This window comes from Schistocerca gregaria, chromosome 3, assembly GCF_023897955.1.
Source record: "Schistocerca gregaria isolate iqSchGreg1 chromosome 3, iqSchGreg1.2, whole genome shotgun sequence".
NCBI lineage: Eukaryota > Metazoa > Arthropoda > Insecta > Orthoptera > Acrididae > Schistocerca > Schistocerca gregaria.
In genome coordinates this window covers 132676513-132701183 of record NC_064922.1, presented here as the reverse complement: position 1 = coordinate 132701183, position 24671 = coordinate 132676513, and the positions used below count along the sequence as shown (strand labels likewise).

The 24671-nt window shown below is 44.3% G+C and overlaps 1 protein-coding gene across 3 annotated transcripts in view; it reads left to right on the top strand.

Moving 5' to 3' along the window:
* LOC126355866 (arylsulfatase B-like) overlaps nucleotides 1-24671 on the top strand; it is a 278969-nt gene that overhangs the window by 66352 nt on the left and 187946 nt on the right. The window contains exon 1 of one of the 3 annotated variants that reach the window (XM_050006364.1): nucleotides 16561-16590. The exons of the other annotated variants lie outside the window; for them this stretch is intronic. The gene's annotated coding sequence lies outside the window, so the exon portion shown is untranslated. Of the gene's footprint in view, nucleotides 1-16560; nucleotides 16591-24671 lie in introns of those variants that run through there. 3 annotated transcript variants of the gene reach the window in all.

Genomic DNA, 24671 nt, shown 5'->3' with positions numbered 1-24671 from the left:
ATAACTGTAGGAAACAAATAAAGTTGTAGCATCTCTCTTCTACACTGCGACAAGTTTGTCCGATGTACGACATGGCACAGCTACAAGGAATCTCGTAAACACCGGGTCTTCTTAGGCCAAGGCTGTCCTTAGGTGAGCCCAAGAGAGCTTTGAGTTTTGCCGGCAGGCGAAAAACACATTTTACTTTATGCCTCTTCAATAATCTTCCTATTGTAGAAGAGACATCGCCGATGTACGGCAAGATTGGGTCACGCAGTGTACCGTAAACCAACGCACACACCGTAACGAAGTGGCGTATTGAGGACGTTGGTCCACAGAGCACGAGCCATATCAGACTCAGACAGCTTATCCAATGAGCTACTCCATCTGCGTACCATTCACCAACAAAATCGATACTGCGAACGGGAGATTCGCCGTGCCTTACAACCGAAGCGGGCTACCCAACGTGAGGAAGTGGAAGAAGGCGAAGAACAAAGGGAAATGGTTATCTTGCCATACATCGGCGGCGTCTCTTCAAAAATAGGAAGATTATTGAAGAGGCATAAGGTTAAATGTGTCTTTCGTCCGCCGGCAAAACTCAGAGCTCTCTTGGGCTCATCTAAGGACAGCCTTGGCCTAAGAAGACCCGGTGTTTACCAGATTCCTTGTAGCTGTGGCATGTCGTACATCGGACAAACTTGTCGCACTGTAGATGTGGTGTCACCGCCCGACATCACATTTGCTAGGTGGTAGCCTTTAAATCGGCCGCGGTCCGGTAGTATACGTCGGACCCGCGTGTCGCCACTATCAGTGGTTGCAGACCGAGCGCCGCCACACGGCAGGCCTGGAGAGACATCCTAGCACTCGCCCAGTTGTACAGCCGACTTTGCTAGCAATGGTTCACTGACTTCTACGCTCTCATTTCGCAAGACGATAGTTAGCATAGCCTTCAGCTACGTTATTTGCTACGACCTAGCAAGGCGCCATTATCAGTTCTATCATGTACCGTCAAGAGCGACCTTCGTCATTAATGGATTAAAGTTAAGTATTCCACCAGCTACGTCCGTTTTTCTCAATTCTAATTCCCTTGTCATGTTCCAGACCTCAAGCCAGCCAGCGTGAGCTAAAACGCGTGCATTTCGGCCTCCTTTAGAAACCCTGTGTTGGCTCTCCTGCCAACCACAACAGTAGAAGAGAGATGCACTGAACACCGACGTTACATTCGTCTGGAGCAACCAGAAAAGTCTGCAGTGGCCAAGCATTGTCTCAGTACAGGCCATTCTATGAATTATCAACATACAAAAATTCTCGCATCGGCAAGTTCGTACTGGGACAGTGTTATTAAGGAAGCGGTGGAAATACGTAGCTCCACGAATCTTGTAAGCTTTCAGCTTAGTACGGCTTGGGATACAGCACTGGCCATATTGAAGTCTCTTCGAGCAGAGAGGAATACTATTGGTCATAAGACGGACGACGATTCGCCAGCAACATAAATATTCTGTTGACAACGGGAGAATGGTCACGCGCCTACGCGGACGCACACTTTTGCTTGCGGCTTCTGACAGAGGTCGCTGGGGCTGCCGATGGCAGCGCAGAGTAACAGCGGCATCCGAAGTCTTTGGTTCTTCAGCCTGTAGGTGGCGTTGCTGTCCTTCCAGCTATCAGTTGACATCGTCGCTATTGGCCATCGAATTTGACGCCTCCACGCATGCAACTTCATGCCTAAAACTGGCGTAAATAGGGGGCCCTGGTCCTGCCTTAGCACCCCCTTCACTTTTCCTCTCCTTCTCCCCTTTTTTTTCCCGTCATCTGTCCATCCCCCCCCCCCCCCACCAGCTCTCGGCTGTGATATGTCATATTTGTGCCAACTTTTTAGTGCGGTGTTTAAGTGAGTGTTCAGTGTTGTGCGTCTTTCCACAGTGTTGCGAACAGAAATCATGCTATCGCTGGGTGTGCATTTTATATCTCTTGCGAACAGGAACAAGACTGTCGCCATGTTTCCTTTCTTTAATTTTCTGCCTATTATTTTTCTTCTTCCTGTGTATTTCATTCGCATGGTCAACCCTATGTTTTATGTTTTAAGTTCCAGAATTTTCTGCCATTCTACCTTTAAATCACCGATTTTATCGCCAACTCATATACAGGTATTTTTTTATTATCTTCATGTTTTTAAAACAAATTCTGTAGGCTGAAGAGCGGCGTAATAAGCTGCTGCCAGCCCGCCCCCTTCAGGGGGAATAGAAACTCAATAAAGGAATAAAAAAGTCTGCCTTAGCAGTGTGTTCGTCGATCTTGAAGATGTTGGCTAGTTGCGCTGACGAAATATTGTGGAGTTTTCACTACGGCATCCGTCTCGTCAGAGAACCATATATACAACATGTCCGTCGGGAAAGCCTCAAGCAACACATCCGAAACAAATAAAGTTCATGTCGTGTATTATGCAGAAAGTGATTATCATGCTTGGCTTGTGGGGCGCTCAACTGCGCTCTCATCAGCTCCTGCAGAAAGTTTCAATCTTTACTAGGTCCAATGTAGACACTGTCACGAATGATGAAATCGCCAACCCTGGCGGGAATCGAACTAGGGACCCTGTGGTCCAGAGGCAGCAACGCTAGCCACTTTTTTGTTATCGTTGTGTTTAGTCATTGCGGACGTCACATGACAGCTGTTGAAGTTCATTTGTTGATCCTTTCACTCAGTTTTTTATTACAGAGGCCAACCGGCTCTCTGACCGAACAGGCCGAGCAAATTATATATTAATACCCCACAGCTCACGAGCTGCGAACCGCAAATGATGAGGCAGAAAATCATGGCCAGTGCACACTGCCAGACTGGTTGTGGGCACATAATGGGTTAAGGAAAGAAAGGACCGCGAGAAAGAGTCTGAAACGTTTAATGGTGTAGCAGGATTAGCTTGTGCTGAGAAATAATTGTTAACAAGAAATTCAGATCCATTACACCGTTTCCAAATTGATCAGCACTGAAGTTAGCCAATCACGCCTACGCGTGCGCAAATCCGAACGGCCCGCCAGATACAAATGGTGTCAGTTGCTAGCCTAGATGGTAGCCCAAGAACCGCTGTCTTTGGATCTGGTTCGATCCTTACTAACATCTCACGTCCATTCTCTGTACCGTTCTCTCGTTCGGCTTTAGGAAACCAAACGAAGATTATGTTTGGCGACACCGTCTCTTGAGGGCCTCTTGAATTTGAACGTGCAATGGCCTGATTGACCAACGTAGGTGCCATTTATCTGGTAAACGATGCAACGTACCGAATTCCTTTATCAACAGTTAATTCTCAGCACAACCTACGCTGTAATACCCTTACAAGATTTGCAGATTGTTTTCGATTACCATATATAAGCGCAGTGCAAGCGAATGGGGAATAGTTCTAGGGACGAAAATGGAGGAGTACGCTGACACAAGTGATTTGCCATAGGACAGATTGTTATAACCCGAGGGTGGGATCGAGAATCTGCGAAACTCCAAGTCAGTTTACTGTATGCCAATACCTTGAGCTCCTAAGGAAATGTCTAAAGCATGTTGAAACGACGAACATGTGACAAGGATTTAGACCATATTTCGTTGTAGAACGTGGAGGTTGGATAATTCCCTATAAGTAAAGTAAGACAGACAGTGATCATTGCAGGTATGCAATATGCTGGTGAAGGCAGAATTGTTTCGGAGGAAACTGCTTAGGCGCACTTTGTTGAATACGGAGCTATGCAGTACATGACCCCTATGTGTTCGCATATTGACCCAAAGACATTGTCAGTTGCGAGTGCAGTGGGCATGGAATGATCGATATCGGACCGTGTGTCGACAGAAATGCGTCACCCGCTCGGATGTGTAACGTTTCTTGTTATACCCGGTCGATTGTCGTGTCCAGACCTACTATCGCTCAGGCGAGCGTCTGTTCCAAACGCGCGTCGCACCTCGGACGTAGAATTGTAGAGATAATACACTCCTGGAAATGGAGAAAAAGAACACATTGACACCGGTGTGTCAGACCCACCATACTTGCTCCGGACACTGCGAGAGGGCTGTACAAGCAATGATCACACGCACGGCACAGCGGACACACCAGAAACCGCGGTGTTGGCCGTCGAATGGCGCTAGCTGCGCAGCATTTGTGCACCGCCGCCGTCAGTGTCAGCCAGTTTGACGTGGCATACGGAGCTCCATCGCAGTCTTTAACACTGGTAGCATGCCGCGACAGCGTGGACGTGAACCGTATGTGCAGTTGACGGACTTTGAGCGATGGCGTATAGTGGGCATGCGGGAGGCCGGGTGGACGTACCGCCGAATTGCTCAACACGTGAGGCGTGAGGTCTCCACAGTACATCGATGTTGTCGCCAGTGGTCGGCGGAAGGTGCACGTGCCCGTCGACCTGGGACCGGACCGCAGCGACGCACGGATGCACGCCAAGACCGTAGGATCCTACGCAGTGCCGTAGGGAACCGCACCGCCACTTCCCAGCGAATTAGGGACACTGTTGCTCCTGGGGTATCAGCGAGGACCATTCGCAACGGTCTCCATGAAGCTGGGCTACGGTCTCGCACACCGTAAGGCCGTCTTCCGCTCACGCCCCAACATCGTACAGCCCGCCTCCAGTGGTGTCGCGACAGACGTGAATGGAGGGACGAATGAAGACGTGTCGTCTTCAGCGATGAGAGTCGCATCTGCCTTGGTGCCAATGATGGTCGTATTCGTGTTTGGCGCCGTGCAGGTGAGCACCACAATCAGGACTGCATACGACCGAGGCACACCCGGCCAACACCCGGCATCATAGTGTGGGGAGCGATCTCCTACACTGGCCGTACACCTCTGGTGATCGTCGAGGGGACACTGAATAGTGCACGGTACATCCAAACCGTCATCGAACCCATCGTTCTACCATTCCTAGACCGGCAAGGGAACTTGCTGTTCCAACAGGACAATGCACGTCCGCATGTATCCTGTGCCACCTAACGTGCTCTAGAAGGTGTAAGTCAACTACCCTGGCCAGCAAGATCTCCGGATCTGTCCCCCATTGTGCATGTTTGGGACTGGATGAAGCGTCGTCTCATGCGGTCTGCACGTCCAGCACGAACGCTGGTCCAACTGAGGCGCCAGGTGGAAATGGCATGTCAAGCCGTTCCACAGGACTACATCCAGCATCTCTACGATCGTCTCCATGGGAGAATAGCAGCCTGCATTGCTGCGAAAGGTGGATATACACTGTATTAGTGCCGACATTGTGCATGCTCTGTTGCCTGCGTCTATGTGCCTGTGGTTCTGTCAGTGTGATCATGTGATGTATCTGACCCCAGGAATGTGTCAATGATGTTTCCCCTTCCTGGGACAATGAATTCACGGTGTTCTTATTTCAATTTCCAGGAGTGTTGTTCCATAACTGAAAACCTGTATTAGGTTGGTGCGTAAGTTCGCACCCTTTTTCCATTCGTTGAATAAACTCAACAAATACCCATAACAGAGATCTTAGTAATCAATAATACAGTCGTCTGCAACTATTTTCAACTGTCTGACAATGCACGGGTAACTTGCAGTTTGCACGACTTTAGCAAACACTAGGTTTAGAGGCGAAGTACTCGTCAAGCCACATTCGGGGAGCATTTTGTCCAGAACAGGAAGTTCCTTAAAGAGTGTTCGATAGAGACCAGAAAAGACGAAAATTTGAGGAGGGAAGATCACATGAATAATGTGGTAGCAGAATGGCTCATGTATAGTGGTTTTCGTCAGTCAAGGAGAATTCGGGTGGGCGTTATCGTGGAGAAGCATCAGATCATGTTGTCTTCCTGGTCGTTGACCTCTGACTCCGACTGAAATTCACCTCACTTGTTGACAGTAGATGTCAGCAGTAACAGATACACCTCGGGGAAGCATTTCGTAGTACGCCACACCGTTTCTGTATCACCAGAAGCTGAACATTATCTTTCGTGGGTATGCGACAGTCTGTACAGGGTGTTGCTACTTTGGCACTCAACCATCCCTTTCTTTTCTTTATGTTAGCATAAAAACACCATTTCTTGTCACCAGAAACAATATGGGGTAGGAATAGTTGGTGTTATTCGCAAGACAGTTGTTGAAGAGTGAGCAAAGATGCACACATGGCCACACTCTGATTTTTGGAATTTGGGGATAGAGCATGCTGCCGTGCCTGCACACTTTTGACATCGTTGCGCCTACTGAATATGCATCCCACTTTTCTTCCAACCATCACGGGATGCCTGAATCACAGGGTGTATATTCTCCAGGAAAACCTATCTCGTCTGTGTTGACAAAACAAAGACTTTTCGACGGCCACAACACATCACACCATCGAGTCTCCACCAACGGCCGCCAGGGACCGCTACCCGTTCGCGGAGCCTGCAGAACAGCTTCACCAGACGTCGCAGCTAGCATGGGAACTTCTTTGCTACGCCAGGCACGTGAAAGGACATAGTTCTGGCAGATACATGCGCCAACGGGATTTTTAAGGTAGCGCACTGCCGGCAAAGGTAGTTCGACGGACTGCTCGGAAGTGTACAGAGCTGCCGTCCCGGCAGCCACGGCCAGACATTCTTCTATCTGAATTATCTCTTGGCATAGTCGACGAACCTCTTGACGTAGAACTGCCTGTTTTCGCTCCCCGTGGAGAGTCGAGTCTTTATTATTATTATTATTATTATTATTATTATTATGATTATTTGTTATTTTGTATTTGTGTCGGTACGCAGTTGCGATCGAGTCGGTTGTTCTTTCGGATATTGTAATATTGTTTGCTTTTGGTAGTCCAATAACTTGTTTTCGGACGTGTATTCTCCGCATTTCTATTCTGCTAGCGCAGATAGTTCGCATGCTGTACCCATACACTCGATTTTTAAACCTTCCTCACTGCATGCAGATGCCGCACGATGGTGGAACCATCACACTTCACCAGTTCTCGAGTACACTCACGTGTATCATCGTGGATTAACGTGTTTAAACGACCATGAGCAACATCGAAGGTGTCACCCCTCTACTGAACTCAAACAGAAATGTATGTCGCAAGTATTCCGTTTTCTAGCGTCCATACCTAAATTCATTATTTCCAAATGACTACACAATATGTAAACTCAAATAGCAACAGTGAACTACAAATGAAAACAGACTATCGAGAAACAAACTCATAGCAACTGGAATACCAACATGGACTAAAAAAGCACTACGAACTTGTGAACCAATCTAAAGGTGTTATTACACGACACATTTGCAGTATACAAGTCTGTACCAGCGCTCCAAGCGTGTAGGTTTGGAACTGCCGACTTTTTCGCTAGCCCTATGACACTGTACTAGCGCCCCAAGGGTACGTATTCGGAACTGCAGGCTTCTTTACGTCTTTGAGCGCAAGAGTTGCTTCTTTTGTAAAGCTACTGTTTACTCATACTGAAACTTCTGACCAGTTATGGTTATACGTACAGCTAGAATCAAATTACTTTATAATTATACAGAAATATGGAGTGAAGTGTTCGTCTTATGTCATGCTGGTACAAGCAAATGATCACCTATATTTTCGTTTCACAGCATTTTAGACATACAGGACACATTTATCTATGCAGAATTTGCCGTGTGACAGTGTCTGTCTCATTCTTTAGGAGAATGCCACAATAACGACCTAATACCAGCAGTGGGAATTGATTTCGACTCTTGCTGTGAAGCAGAGAATGGATGTGCCATGTTTTGAGAACCTGCTGCCCTTCGTCCATCTGGGATTAGCACAAGTGGCACGAAGCCGTTTCACAAAAACGCGTCGGAGAACAAGAAAACGACTTTCAGTGCCCCTGGTCACAGCTGGTAAAACTGTTCTGACCCTTGCGGCTTTTCTTGCAACACTGTTTTTCCTGACACACTAAATAATATGAAAGATGCAACGAAATCTAACATGTGTGGCACTTTCACCAAACATGGGGCTTATGGTGATTTTAACACATCTCCAAAGTAAACCTATACTCAAATTTATATAAATCAAATGAAGTCAGAATTAAACATTTGTGAACCTATTTTATTATGGTTTAGCGTATCTAGAGGGTCATACGGATACCTTTCCTTCCTGTATGCCTCAATAAGCACGTTTTACTTCCTTTGTTTCATTGTATTTCTTCAATAAAATACTGTCAATACATATTCAGTTTATCTCAACGGCAATAAAAAAGAACATTTTGGATTATTTTATTACTGTATTTATAAAAAAAATTTCTCACTGAAAAATGTGTAGAATGACTCACAAGTCCTCAAGAGCTCACATACCTATAGTCCGCTGGCTACAAGTGAAAACAGAAAGCCTGCTCGAAGTGCTGCGTTGTGCGATTGCGTGTATATACCTGTTGTTCTCCCTACGCGCGGAGTCAGCGGGTAGAACCGCTCCTATTTCTCTCCGGCAGATGAACTGTCTGGTAAACTTGCTAATTCATCTGTTCGGCCTCCAGGTGTCAAGCTTTCTACGCCTGACATGTACACATTTGGCGGTTCGTTAATCGCAGCTTTATGTTAAAGTGGAAAGTTCGAGTGAATGCTTTCTGATAAATAATGCCTCCATTTCATCTACATCTACATCATACTCCGCAAACACCTAATGGTGTTTGGCGAAGGGTACTTTCGGTGCCACTACCTGATCCATCCAACCCTGTTCCACTCGCGAATATTGCGTGGGAAGAATGATTGTCGGTAAGCCTCTGTATTGGCTCTAATTTCTCGAATTTTCTCCTCGTGGTCAACACGCGAGATGTATGTGGGGGGAACTAATATGTTGTCTGAATCCTCCTGAAAATTGCTGTTCCGAAATTCAATAGTAAATGTCTCCGTGACGCACAACGTCTCTCTTGTAACGCCTGCCAGTGGAGTATGTTTAGCATCTCTATAACGCTTTGTCACTCCCCGGTGACGAAACACGCCCGCCCTTCGTTGGATCTTCTCTATCTCCTCTATCAGTCTTAACTGACAGGGATCCCAGATAGATGAACAATACTCAAGAATCGAGAGAACAAGCTGCTTATAAGCCACTTCATCCGTGGATGAGTTACATTTCCTTAAGATTCTTCCGATGAATCTGAGTTTTGTGTCTGGTTTCCCCACTATCTTTTTTTGTATAGTCATTCCACTTGAGGTCGCTCTGGATACTTACGCCTAGATATTTTACGGCAGACGCTGTCTCCAGCTGTTTGTCATCAATAGTGTAGCTGTACAGTAGTGAATTTTTTTTCTATGTATTCGCAATATGTTACATGTATTTACGTTCAGGGTCAACTGCCAGAGTCTGCACCATTCATCAGTTCTCTACAGGTCGTTCTGCAAATTCTTACTACATTCTGGTTTTGCTACTTTGGTATAAACAACTGCGAATAGCCTTAAAGAGCATCCGACGCTTTGTACTAGGTCATATATGTATATTGTGAACAGCAACGGTCCAATCACACTTCCCTGTGGTACTCCGGATATTACCTTTACCTCTGTCGATTTAGTTCCGTTAAGAGCGACGTGTTGAGTTCTTTCTGCAAGAAAGTCTTGAATCCAATTAGAAGTCTGCTCCGATACTCCGGAAGCTTGCTTTTTTTTTCATTAAACGGCAAAGCGGGACGCTGTCAAATGCCTTACTGAAGGCAAGCAACACGCCATCAGCCTGAGCGCCGTTGTCCACTGCATTGAGGATCTCATGGAGGAAGAGAGCGAAGTGAGTTTCACAGGACCTCTGTTTGCGGTATCAATGTTGATTTTTATAGAGGAGCTGTTCCTTTTCCAGAAACGTCATAATTCCTCAGCATAAAACACGTTCCACGTCAATGATAGAGGTATATAATTGTGTGGATCAGTCTGATGGCCTTCCTTTAAAACGGGAATGACCTGCGCTTTTTGCCTTCTTCCTACACGCACAATGGCCCCTTCCTTCGCAGCTTACAGGACTTGTGTCCAAATCGATCAATAGGTAAGTCTATAAAGTAGTGTCATATTTGTGTTCTACGATTGTGAGAGAAAAGAGAATGTGACATGTGAAGACACACAGAATACACGTCTCGAATAGCAAGGTGGCTCTATCTGACGAACAGATCACCATAAACAGAGGTACTTGCTCTCAATTCATGAGAGACTGCGAAGAGGTTTGCAATTTAATCCTAGACGTTGGGCTAATTCTGCCCTCCCCAACAGGCACCATAAGGATTCGAACCGGCTACTTCTGAACCAAATGCCATCACACGGTCGTATCATATCGCCCTCGGCTACCTAAGTGGGCATAGTGTGGTATGACAGGATGCGACCGCTTTCGCATAAATGTACTTGGACTGCGGAGTGTTTCTTCGTGGAAATTGATTGTAAGTTAAAACGAACATGCATTTTGCGCACCAACGGTATATGTGTACGATGTCAGTCACCAAAAGACATGAGGAAGGAGAATGTCTTAAACGATTCTGAAAATCTATATACTATCCAAATATGTTCAACGAGAAATTATCGTGTGGGTCACACACTCTAACTTCTTTTTAAATACTGATAACTCGTTTCCTCCTGGTAAGTAGGTTCACTTCATATCTGAAACATGCTGCATAACGCAACTTGACCAATACAGTGAAATCTGTGAACAAACTCCGCTTTGCAACGTTACTTATAGATCTCAGTACGATCTATGCATCTATTGTCAGTACTATACACATAGAGTATATCATCATTAATAGTGAAAACTGGTACGTATAAAGGTGTACGATGATGTAAGCAAAAACGTTTCAATAGACACAGGTCCGCCACGAGCCAATGTGAACTAACTGCGAATGTGTGGTTTCGAACCATGCTGACTTCAGTATCAACTATTGCGACCGTTTAGGCTGCAACTCCTCGACTTGTAGCATCGGGTGTTGGGGTTTCTGGTTCCGCTGAGAAGCTCAGGAGTCCTCTACACGCAAGAAACGGAAATAGGGGTAGCAGAGGCTGTGTAGCGTGGAATTGGCGCCTTTTTAGGTTAGAGGTCCTAGGGGAAACACAAAGAGGACTTCAGTCTTGAAGGTTACAGGTCGAACACTGGAAGAACGTAGATACAGGAACCATCGGTATAACAGCTGTAAACTGTCGTAGCTCCATTGGGAAAGTACCAGAGCTCCAAGCGCTAAAAGAAAGCCCTGAAACCTGGCTAAAGCCGGAGATAAGTTCAGCCGAAATTTCTACGAAGAATCTTACTTTGTTCCGAAAGCATAGTATACACACAGTTGGCGAAGGCGTGTTTGTTGCTGTAAGAAGTAGTTTATCTTGTAGCGAAACTGAAGTAGATAGTTCCTGTGAGTCAGTATGGGCAGTGGTCGGTCTTGGCAAAGCGGAATAAAATGATAATGCGATCTTTTTACCGACCTTCTAACTCAGATGATAAAACTGCTGTACGGTTAAAAGAAAACTTGAGTTTAATTTCAAACACTCGCCCGACTCATACAATGGTAACTGGTGGTAGGATTAATTTACTCTCGATATGTTCACGAAAATACGTGTTTAAATCCGAAAGTATGCAGATACATCACCCGACATTGTGCTAAACGCATTCTTTAAAAATTATTTCCAGCAATTAATTCATGTGCCAACGCGAATAGTAACCGGTTGTGAAAACACACCTGTACTCTTAGCAACAACAATCCCGAGCTAATAAGGAGCATCAAAACGGATACAGGCAATACTTGAACATAGATTTGTCGGAGCTACTGTATCTCCCAAATACTCCGAAGATAAAGGGAAATAGACCTATTTAAAAAAGCAGATAAAAATTCACTTGATGGCTTTGAGAGACAAACTCCACGACTTTAAATTGAACGCGTAAGTATAGACTAGACGTTACATGTATTGGAAGAAATAGTATCGAGAGCAATTGAGAGATTTATACCAAATTAATTAACAAACGACTGAGCACATCCCAATTGGTAAACAAAACAGGTCAGAGGACTGTTGCAGAAAGAAAAAAAAAAAAAAACGCATGCCAAATTTAACCGAACGCTAAATTTCGAAGACTGGTGATCTTTTACAGAAGCTTGAAATTTAGCGCGGACTTCAATAATAGATGCTTATAACAGTTTCCACAACGAAACCTCCTCTCGAAACATGGCAGAAAATCCAAAGACATTCTGGTCATATGTGAACTTTGCTAACGGCAAGACACAATCTTTGCCTTCTCTGAGCGATAGCAACGGATATATTATCGACGAGAGGGCTGCCAAATGAAAGTTACTAAACACAGCCTTCTGAAATTCCTTCAACAAAGAAGACGAAGTAAATATTGCAGAATTCTAATTAAGAACAGCTGCCAACATGAGTACCGTAGAAGTAAATATCTCGGAGTAGTGAAGCAACTTCAATCACATAATAAAAGCAAATCTTCTGGTGCAGGCTGTGTACCGGCTAGGTTCCTTTCAGAGTATGCTGATGTAATATCTCCATACTTAACAATCTCGTACAGACACTCGCTCGACAAAAGATCCGTACCCAAAGACTGGAAAGTTTCACAGGTCATACCAATATTCAAGAAAGGTAGTAGGAGTAGTCCACCAAATTACAGGACCATATCATTAACGTCGATATGCAGCAGGATATTGGAACATATATTGTGTTTGACCATTATAAATTACTTCGAAGCCAACGGTGTGTTGAGACACAGTTAACACCGATTCAGTAAACAAAACAAAAAAAATGGAAATTTGTGGCAACTGCAGACGTCATCGGCATCTAAGCCTACACACTACTTAATCTAACTTAAACGGACACGCTATGGACAACACACACACCCATGTCCGAGGGAGGACTCGAACTTTCAACGTGCGGCTACCCCAAACGGCAGGGATTTAGTAAACGTTGTTCTTGTGAAACACAACTAGCTCTTTAAAAAATGGTTCAAATGGCTCTAAGCACTATGGGACTTATCATCCGAGGCCTTCAGACCCATAGACTTAGAACTACTTAAACCTAACTAACCTAAGAACATCACACACACCCATGCCCGAGGCAGGATTCGAATCTGCGACCGTGACAGGAACGCGGTTCCAGACTGAAGCGCTAGATCCGCTCGGCCACATCGGCCGGCCAACTAGCTCTTTACTGATACAAAGTGTTGATTGCTGTTAACAAGGGATTTCAAATTGATTTCGTATTTATAGGTTTCCAGAAAAGTTTTTGACACTATACCACACATGCGGCTTGTACTGAAATTGCACGCTTATGTAATATCGTCTCAGGTATGTGACTGGATTCATGATTTCGTGTCAGAGAGTTCGTAATAATTAACGGAAAGTTATCGAATTAAATAAAAGTGATTTCTAGCATTCTCCAAGGTAGTTTTCCAGGCCCTCTGCTGTACCTTATTTATAAAAACGATTTGGAAGACAATCTGAGCAGACGTCTTATGTTGTTTACAGATGATGCTGCCGTTTATCGCCTAGTAAAGTCATCAGAAGATCAAAAAATTGCAAAACGATTCAGAGAAAATGTGTGTATGGTGCGAAAATTGGCAGTTGACCGTGAATAATGGAAAATGTGAGGTTACCCACATCAGTTCTGAAACAAATCCGTTGAACTTCGGTTACGGGATAAATCAGTCAAACCCAAAGTCAGTAAATTAAACTAAATATCTAGGAATTACAATTACAACAGCTTAAATTGGAAAGAACACATAGAAAATGTGTGGGGAAAGCGTTTTATTGGCAGGACACCTTGGAAATGTAACAGATCTATTAAATATACTGCCTACACCACACTTGTCCGTTCTCTTTTGGTGTACGGCTGCGCGGTCTGGGATTCTTACCATATAGGACTTACGGAATGCATTGAGAAAGTTGCAAGAAGAGCATCACGTTTTGTGTCATTGTGAAATAGGGGAGAGGGTGTCACTGACATGATACAGGATTTGGGATGGAAATCGTTTTTCGTTGCAGTAGAATCTTCTCACGAAATTTCAATCACCTACTTTCTCCTACGAATGTGAAAATATTTTGTTGACGCTGACCTACATAGGGAGAAACATTCGTCATAATAAAATAAGAGAAATCGGAGCTCCATCGGATAGAGATAGTTGTTCGTTTCTTCCGCGCAGGTTGTTTGAGAATGCAATAACAGGGAATTATTGTGAAGATGGTTCGATGAACTCTATGTCAGGCACTTAACTGTGATTTGCAAAGTATCCATCTGGATGTAGATGTAGCTATTGCCATAGCTATAACAAATGTATTTGAAATTCATTAATACTTTTGATAATTAATCGGACCATTTATGGAACTGTAATCATACGTTACTGAAAGAGAAATCGGACATTATGTAAAATCTAAAGCGAAGGAAACGTTAGAACTCCTTTTGGTACAGAAAAGAAAACTACATACAAATATTGGATAAAGTGCTTAGTCAAATACACTCCTGGAAATGGAAAAAAGAACACATTGACACCGGTGTGTCAGACCCACCATACTTGCTCCGTACACTGCGAGAGGGCTGTACAAGCAATGATCACACGCACGGCACAGCGGACACACCAGGAACCGCGGTGTTGGCCGTCGAATGGCGCTAGCTGCGCAGCATTTGTGCACCGCCGCCGTCAGTGTCAGCCAGTTTGCCGTGGCATACGGAGCTCCATCGCAGTCTTTAACACTGGTAGCATGCCGCGACAGCGTGGACGTGAACCGTATGTGCAGCTGACGGACTTTGAGCGAGGGCGTATAGTGGGCATGCGGGAGGCCGAGTGGACGTACCGCCGAATTGCTCAACACTTGGGGCGTGAGGTCTCCACAGTACATCGATGTTGTCGCCAGTGGTCGGCGGAAGGTGCCCGTCGACCTGCGACCGGACCGCAGAGACGCACGGATGCACGCAAAGACCGTAGGATCCTACGCAGTGCCGTAGGGGACCGCACCGCCACTTCCCAGCAAATTAGGGACACTGTTGCTATTGGGGTATCGGCGAGGACCATTCGCAACCGTCTCCATGAAGCTGGGCTACGGTCCCGCACACCGGTAGGCCGTCTTCCGCTCACGCCCCAACATCGGGCAGCCCGCCTCCAGTGGTGACGCGACAGGCGTGAATTGAGGGACGAATGGAGACGTGTCGTCTTCACCGATGAGAGTCGCTTCTGCCTTGGTGTCAATGATGGTCGTATGCGTGTTTGGCGCCGTGCAGGTGAGCGCCACAATCAGGACTGCATACGACCGAGGCACACAGAGACAACACCCGGCATCATGGTGTGGGGAGCGATCTCCTACACTGGCCGTACACCTCTGGTGATCGTCGAGGGGACACTGAAAAGTGCACGGTACATCCAAACCGTCATCGATCCCATCGTTCTACCATTCCTAGACCGGCAAGGGAACTTGCTGTTCCAACAGGACAATGCACGTCCGCATGTATCCCGTGCCACCCAACGTGCTCTAGAAGGTGTAAGTCAACTACCCTGTCCCCCATTGAGCATGTTTGGGACTGGATGAAGCATCGTCTCACGCGGTCAGCACATCCAGCATGAACGCTGGTTCAACTGAGGCGCCAGGTGGAAATGGCATGGCAAGCCGTTCCACAGGACTACATCCAGCATCTCTACGATCGTCTCCATGGGAGAATAGCAGCCTGCATTGCTGCGAAAGGTGGATATACACTGTACTAGTGCCGACATTATGCATGCTCTGTTGCCTGTGTCTATGTGCCTGTGGTTCTGTCAGTGTGATCATGTGATGTATCTGACACCAGGAATGTGTCAATAAAGTTTCCCCTTCGTGGGACAATGAATTCACGGTGTTCTTATTTCAATTTCCAGGAGTGTACAAAATGCTTGTAAAGAGTAAAAAAAGAAAACTCATGGTAGCAGTCAAGAGGAAGGCTGAATATGCTATGGGGACGAAAAAAGAAATTTAACAAAATACTGGATGAAATGCTTGATCCAAGGCAAGAGAGTCATAAAAGTAAAATAGAAAAAGAAGTTAATAGTAGCAATCAAGGCCAAGGTTGCATGTGAAATATATTATGCATAGTTTGTCGACACAAGAACAACGATTTTCAGAATTCACTTTGATTTGTAATAATTTCAAATTCGATTTCAGTTTGTTGGTAATGATTCTTCAGAAAGGAGATGATAATACTAAAATGGTGAATACAAGAGCGTCTACATGAGAGGTTTTTCAAAAAGTTTTAGAATTTCTAAAGAGATGCATTCTATTGCTAGAGAAAGCAGAGCTGTATAAGGTCATAAGAAATAACAAAGATGGTGGTGACGACTCAGTCAATAGAAAACGAGGAAACTTTTATTCACCTCGATCACATCATAGAATAGAGCATACAAATATGCAAAACAAAACTGCTGCAAATTTTTTGGTGTATGTCTAATTAATAATTTTTCTATAAGTTTCAAACTTTGTTAGCTTTTCATGATATTTTGGAATTATCTGTTCCTAACACTTATTTATTTCCTTAAAACTCAAGTTTGTCTTCTTTGAAAAAAGAAAAAGAAAAATAGCTAGAAAAGTAAAATGATAGTAACATCAGCTGTGTTTTCCCATTGATAACACGTGTGTCCTTCAACGCAGTTATTATCATGTCTTCTTTGTCAACAGGCTCACACTGTGCACCTACGTGGGTGGTAGCCTCATTCCCGAATACGACAGGTTAGAACGGCACACTCCTTGTAGTTTCAGTATCCACGTCTCATTCTGCCTGACTTGCATACCGCCTAATGTTCCTACGTGTCAGAGCGACTGATAATGATCATCTCTGACTGTAGTTGCTAGCAGGGAACCTTGTCCTGGTTTGCTTTGAATGCTTCCTGTTGCCAAAAAGCTCAGTCGTAAAATAACGCTTTCGGACACTTCACTCGCATTTGCTACCTCATTCACCGTCTGACCCGCTTTCGCCCTAACAACAGCTGGCAATGCCACAAGTCCTGTTAAGTGACACTGCGAATAAATTGCACCAACGTTAGCCCTGTCACCGAAAACCAGCGCTCTTGGGGGTGAAACAAATGAGCAACGCTCCGCTTGCTACACCTGTGTTCTGTCGAAGTGCTAAAAGAAGAGGTTGTGGTGAAGTACATGTCTGGTTTCACTCCTATTTGAGAAGCACACTCCAAAAAATTACATTAGGCTGTTCAAGAAGTTCACACATCGACACCATTTCATCTGCGATGAGAATGTTAAAATGGAACTCCCTGATAGTTCGATGTTGCTCTACGTTTATCAGTTACAGTTTTATATGAACCAACAGCCACATTGCGTTCCTTTTGCAGGCGATGCAAGTATTATTGTCAAACCAAACAACCGTACATCAGTAAATAAACTCAGTATTTTATTCTGTGTCATAGGATGTAAATTTTGCTGATATTTGAACTGGTTGCTCTTGTAGCGATATAATCAGGTCTGAAGATGGTTCATGTTGAACCTTTCAAAAAAATTAATACAACCTCAACCGGCAGTAAAAAACTGTTGTACAACCAGTAATTTGGGATTTTCCCCAATGACGTTACGTAAATTTTTGCAGTGGTTAAAATAGTAAATGTTGCTTGCTGAAGGCTGTGAAATACAACTGCGAAAATAGACTTACACATTTTTAACCACTGATGTCACAAAGTAATATTTTGAAGCCTTCCTTATTTACGCTGAAAGTAATTATTGTACATAACACAGAACCTAGAATTGTGGAAGGATAGACACTTCTTGTAGGCGTCTGTTTGATCAGTGGTGAATGTTAATCAATGTTTCACATCACGTTTATACACTGATGACACCGGTTCCCAATAATCAATTTTTTAGGGGAATGAAAATACACACAAGCACATCACTGGACGGACAAATGTTATGAACTACCGTCTAGCGAATATAACTTTGGCCCAAAAAAGTTTGAAATAGAAAGCTATTGCGATCTTGGAACTATAGACAATGATAAGATTTTAGAAGGAAGTGATAGTTTTTTTATAATGCAGGATAGAACCGACGCAAGAAAGAAGTTACAGATCTGTGAATCACTGTCATGTAGTCACGTTTATGTCGTATTTGATTAACTTTAAGTACGCAGCTCACTAACTTTTTCCTCTCGCTTACTGTAATGGCAAGCAGTTTTACAGCAAATTATTCTAGGTGCAATATTCTCCTTAGAATGTGACGGTATGTCAAGAATGATTCCCGTAATTGAATGAATAGTAAATCAAAGGTTTAATGTCAAATAATCTTACTTGTTTACCAAATACTTCCCATTGTTAAACTACGATGGAATACACTTTACATGGTGTTCCGTTGATGCCATGTTGTTCTCCGAATACTGGTATGTAGTAATATTAAATCGTCATTTTAGGCGACATCGGATATCTTTTGATTGAGATGGTGCTCTCAAAGGAGATCATCGTTTTCGGATAAGACAGTGGTGTAAGTGACCCAAATGTAATGATTGTAGGCATTTGGAAACATCGCCTTCGTGCATTCCGACACCTTCCGCGACCCAAGGAATCAGCGAAATTGGAATCTTCCAGCTTCCCAGTCTGTTGCAGAACGTAGATTCAGATGAAGATTTTCTCGTCAATTTCCCCGGTGGAACAAAAGTGCTTCAGTGAATAACGAATGCTCCGAAAGTACTATGAAAAACATGCATTATTTTTCACACATTTTCCAAATCGCAATTGTTGGACTTGTTTTCGTGTTAGTTCTCGCACGCTCGTACTTGCATAGCGAGAATTCAGAGCAAAAAATCAAACAGTCCTGTGCTGCTCTGGTGGATGTCACTGCCTTCCTCCTAACTCTTAAAAATTTTCAAAATTATAGCTATATTTCACTTCTGTCTATGACGACTGCTCGTATTGAGTAGTATTGCCATTGTTAATCGTGAATGATTACAGTATCCTGGTCAGCACAAATGTTTATGCACGTGCCAAATGTATTATTTCCCTCTCTTACAATTACAGTAATAATAATAATGATAATAATAATAATAATAGGAAAAATAACAACAAAATACTTTAAAAAGAGAATTAACAAATACGTACAGCAAACAAAAATTTGCTTCCAATGCGTCCTCAGAGCGGTCGCAAAACAGTCTGCATTCTCACTGAGGTCCCAAGAAAGTCTATACTTTCATTTTTTTCTTTGTAACTTAAAATGAATTTCTCAAAGGTCTTATCCACAGTTTCTGACCAATGCATACACGTTATAGTCAATTTCTTTTCTGAAACTTCTTGAAAATTTCACGTACATAAAGGTGCACTGTCAGCCCATAACTGATTCTTAAATGAGTTGAGGCCTCAGTGTTCCAATGATAAACAGTCGATAAACCCCTATTATCAGTGTCCTTGCATTTAGTACGAAAACTGTCAAATGTCCAACAAGCCAGGCAAATGCACTGCGTTTAGCTTCATGGAAAACTTTCAATCTGGTTGCAAAACTAGGTAGACGTTTATTTTATTCATTTCCAGATACTAATTGGTTTCTTGCGTAGACGCATGTGTTCCGTATTCGCTTAAACACTACATTTCGTATAGGTCAGGGGGGATGAAACTGATTTCATAATTCTTAGATGGAGGTGGATAGGTTTCAGTGATGACAACCAGACACATATTTCTTATATTTGTGATACGAATCTCTGCCTGGCCATTTCTCCAAATTAGTGATGAATTGGGGTGAGGAGATTCCATTGCAGCAGCATGCTTAGCAGGGCGTTGTTTGGTTGTTGGTAGAATGTTGTTGAGGATTGCTTCAGACTGTCCTCTGTGAACGAATGTGTTTATATGTTACAGACGTAGAAATATCTGCAGGTTTTGCGTTCTGAGGAGATATACACTCCTGGAAATGGAAAAAAGAACACATTGACACCGGTGTGTCAGACCCACCATATTTGCTCCGGACACTGCGAGAGGGCTGTACAAGCAATGAACACACGCACGGCACAGCGGACACACCAGGAACCGCGGTGTTGGCCGTCGAATGGCGCTAGCTGCGCAGCATTTGTGCACCGCCGCCGTCAGTGTCAGCCAGTTTGCCGTGGCATACGGAGCTCCATCGCAGTCTTTAACACTGGTAGCATGCCGCGACAGCGTGGACGTGAACCGTATGTGCAGTTGACGTACTTTTAACGAGGGTGTATAGTGGGCATGCGGGAGGCCGAATTGCTCAACACGTGGGGCGTGAGGTCCCCACAGTACATCGATGTTGTCGCCCGTGGTCGGCGGAAGTTGCACGTGCCCGTCGACCTGGGACCGGACCGCAGCGACGCACGGATGCACGCCAAGACCGTAGGATCCTACGCAGTGCCGTAGGGGACCGCACCGTACTTCCCAGCAAATTAGGGACACTGTTGCTCCTGGGGTATCGGCGAGGACCATTCGCAACCGTCTGCATGAGGCTGGGCTACGGTCCCGCACACCGTTAGGCCGTCTTCCGCTCACGCCCCAACATCGTGCAGCCCGCCTCCGGTGGTGTCGCGACAGGCGTGAATGGAGGGACGAATGGAGACGTGTCGTCTTCAGCGATGAGAGTCGCTTCTGCCTTGGTGTCAATGATGGTCGTATGCGTGTTTGGCGCCGTGCAGGTGAGCACCACAATCAGGACTGCATACGACCGAGGCACACAGGGCCAACACCCGGCATCATGGTGTGGGGAGCGATCTCCTACACTGGCCGTACACCAATGGTGATCGTCGAGGGGACACTGAATAGTGCACGGTTCATCCAAACCGTCATCGAACTCATCGTTCTACCATTCCTAGACCGGCAAAGGAACTTGCTGTTCCAACAGGACAATGCACGTCCACATGTATCCCGTGCCACCCAACGTGCTCTAGAAGGTGTAAGTCAACTACCCTGGCCAGCAAGATCTCCGGATCTGTCCCCCATTGAGCATATTTGGGACTGGATGAAGCATTGTCTCACGCGGTCTGCACGTCCAGCACAAACGCTGGTCCAACTGAGGCGCCAGGTGAAAATGGCATGGCAAGCCGTTCCACAGGACTACATCCAGCATCTCTACGATCGTCTCCATGGGAGAATAGCAGCCTGCATTGCTGCGAAAGGTGGATATACACTGTACTAGTGCCGATATTGTGCATGCTCTGTTGCCTGTGTCTATGTGCCTGTGGTTCTGTCAGTGTGATCATGTGATGTATCTGACCCCAGGAATGTGTCAATAAAGTTTCTCCTTCCTGGGACAATGAATTCACGGTGTTCTTATTTCAATTTCCAGGAGTGTAGATCGGCAGCCTCAAATCCAAGGATGGTAATATTTGAACGATCTTTCTTGTGCCTTCCCTGAATAGCCTGATAGTATGTTTTCGAATACTCTCACGCAGTGTTGTTACACATTTGTCTACCCAAATCTGTCAATGATACAAGAGGTTGCTGTGTTCAAAAGAAACGTTAGAACAAATTGAATCTCCAAATATGTAACGAGGCTGTGGAAAGTACTTGTCTCGCATATTTTTCAGGTATATGCAAGACTACAGCTTCATGAAAGAGCTTGGATGATACAAAATAATAATGTAATAAGTCATTTGTATTCTATCTTAGACTTGGAATGTTTTGGCCCCTGAATGACGTTTTAACTGTCTACACTTTCTCCTGCAAGTTGAATTGCAACATGTGCGTGGAATTCCCCCTGATGATCATGCCCAAACGGTGTTTCTCGGCAACTCTGTGCAAACATGGGCGCCTCTGTAATTGACAATTTGGTTCCAGGTCAATACGGACTGATTTACCCATTTCGATTCCGGCTCCACTGGATCTTTGATATTCGTTGAGTGTTTCAGCAGCGTTGATCTCGTCTTGCTCATCATTTAAAATCCCACTGAGGTCGTCTACGTACGTCTTTACTACAATCTTTGTCCGTTCGAATAGCAATATTGCAGTGACTGTGTAGTTATGACGAACGATGCAGTGTTCCTATTGCTTTTCTGTATCCTATTGTATTTATCCGCCGATACCAGGCAGCGAATTTAGATTGAAATTTCTTCCCCTGAACGGGAATTACATAATGTTTGTAGGAGTACAGGTTGTGATGACGACATGTGGACGTCTGGATCTATTCGTGAGTCGTGCACGGATATCCAGCCGTAGCGGTGAAGGCGAAAACACGCATTAGGCGGAAATCCAGGTTCTAGGGCGAGTCCGGCAGAAATTTTCACTGTCATCGTTCCCTTATACAGCTGAGGGTTTCTCGTATTCGCAGCTGCCAATATATTTCAAGTACCTTCCAACAGCTTCGTGGGTATTAACGTGTTTAACGCTATCAACAGATAGGCACGTCTCCGCCATATTCACGAGACACTATCTGAGATGAGACTGGTGAATGGTCTAGTGATCAGAAACGTAATGCCAATATCTTTCTTTTCGCAGCCTACAAAATTTAGGCAATGAAAAGTTATTCGAGCAACAGAAGTGAGACCATTAAAAAATGTTCAAATTAGTGTGAACTCTTATGTGACTTAACTGCGAAGGTCATCAGTCCCTAAGCTTACACACCACTTAACCTACATTAACCTAAGGACAAACACACACACCCATGACCGAGGGAGGACTCTAACCTCCACCGGGACCAGCCGCACAGTCCATGACTGACTGCAGCGCCCTAGACCGAGACCGTTAACTTCCCGGAAGTTTGTCAGCGAACCGACTATGACGAAGGACGTCGAGAAATAGAAGAAGAATTTAATTCAACTCAGATGCTTTATTATTACGCCTATTAACTTATAAAAGTAATGGTGTCATTAATTCGATATCTAATAAAAAAGTATGACTACAACGAGCCGTTTTCCAAACTCAATTGGACTACTAGTGCAACTGTAAGACCGTGCGTTTTATCATAGATATTGCACTACATGAAGCCAAATCAGTGCATATCTGATTTATCTCGAAACCTCCGACCCGCCTGAAACTTTACGGCGAAAGTCAGTCTTCCACATTAGAGATGCATGGTTCAACTTAGTACAGTCGGCTCCTGAAGATGTCCTTGATTACGTCAGTCAACTTAGGCTAAGGCTCGTTTCGTACCGGAAGCCAACGACTTCTTTTTGCAGTAGTCAGCACATCTCATTAGACTGGCTTAAAATCTCACTTTTTCGTAACGGTTATCAATAGAAAGGGTATAGGTTAGCAATCGCATATACAAGGTTGTACACGTAAATCGCGGTTACATTTCTAGGTGGAACTACAAATTAAGTTAGTTTTTGGAAAACTGTCCCTATTGGCAAGAAGACTTGTTTCATTGCATTACTAATTCCCTAACGTTGTAAACATTTATTGAACTTGCAATATAAACACGCAGAATAATATAGCATGAAAGCGATTGCTGTAAGTATTTCATTAACCAGAAAGTTCCGGGTTTCGTCCAGGTGGACCTTTATAAGTAATGACTCAGCATGCAGCGTCATATCGTGTGAGAAAATCTTGTGGCTGAGGCCGCTTCTCAAGGATTTCCCCCTTTGTGGTCGAAGGTTGCTACAGTCACTGTGCTAAGTAAATCTACTAGGAGATGAGCTGTGATTGAAATCAAGAAATAGGTTCATAGCAGATAACGTACGAGGTGAACTGAATATATATCGGCAGTTTTTGTTTTTGGAAAATATTTTTACGTATTACTCTACATCATCAGCATGATGCCCCCCAAAATAGTCCTCACTTACACCAGTGCGTTGACCAATCCTCGAAACACAGCTAGAATTGCATTTTTAATGACATGTATGCCTGTAAAATGACGTCCTTCAAAAGTAAATTTGTTTATGTGAATGGGCCAAAGATAAATGAGCCTATGTGTCATGAATGTGAAGGCTGAAGCATCATTACAGCATTGTTTTTTCGTCAAAAATTCACGAAGAAGGAACGAAGTTTGAGCGGGTACACTATAGTGGTGCAAAACGCACGAATTGCTTTGCCACAAACACAGATTTTTTTTCGGGTGATTACAAAAACGACGTTCAGTTTTTCAGCAGTATTTCTTATGCATCGCTAGACGTTGTGTCAAAAATTCATAGTCATTTCTGCCGTTAAAATCGGAGAACACAGTTAGCATATCTTTGACATTTTAATTTCTTTCGATCTTGGATATCAAAGATGCCTCTGCTGGAGCGACTGAGACATATTTCAGTGTTACGTTAGTAATTTCATGCTTAATTACCTGTTATAAATGTTTCTTGACTTCATAGTTTTTGACACCGTCTAGCATCTCCTGACAAACACGTGTTCGCTGCTGTTCTTGTTCGAAATTCAACCATTTTTGAAAAAAAATTTACTGTCAGACCTTTCATACGCAGTGCATCCGAAAAGATTTTGGTTTCGTAACATGAATAAACCTATTTGCTGGAATCCCAGCGGCTTATCTAAGTGTGTTTGAGCTATCATTCATAAACATTTCGTACACTCTGTCCACGATTTCATCAGGTAACGATTGATGATTGAGGACTCATGGAGCTCGTCATCTTCAGATGGTTCAAATGGCTCTGAGCACTATGGGACTTAACTGCTGAGGTCATCAATATCCTAGAACTACTTAAACCTAACAAACCTAAGTACATCACACACATCCATGTCCGAGACAAGATTCGAACCTGCGACCGTAGCGGTCGCGTGATTCCAGACTGTAGCGCCTAGAACCGCTCGGCCACTCCGGCCGGCTCGTCATCTTCAACGTGCTATTAAGCATTTACTGATAACGTTTTTGCTCACAAGTATAAGTACGGGCCAGCACCCGTCGTCTAGGGGTAGCGTGTTTGATTCATAATC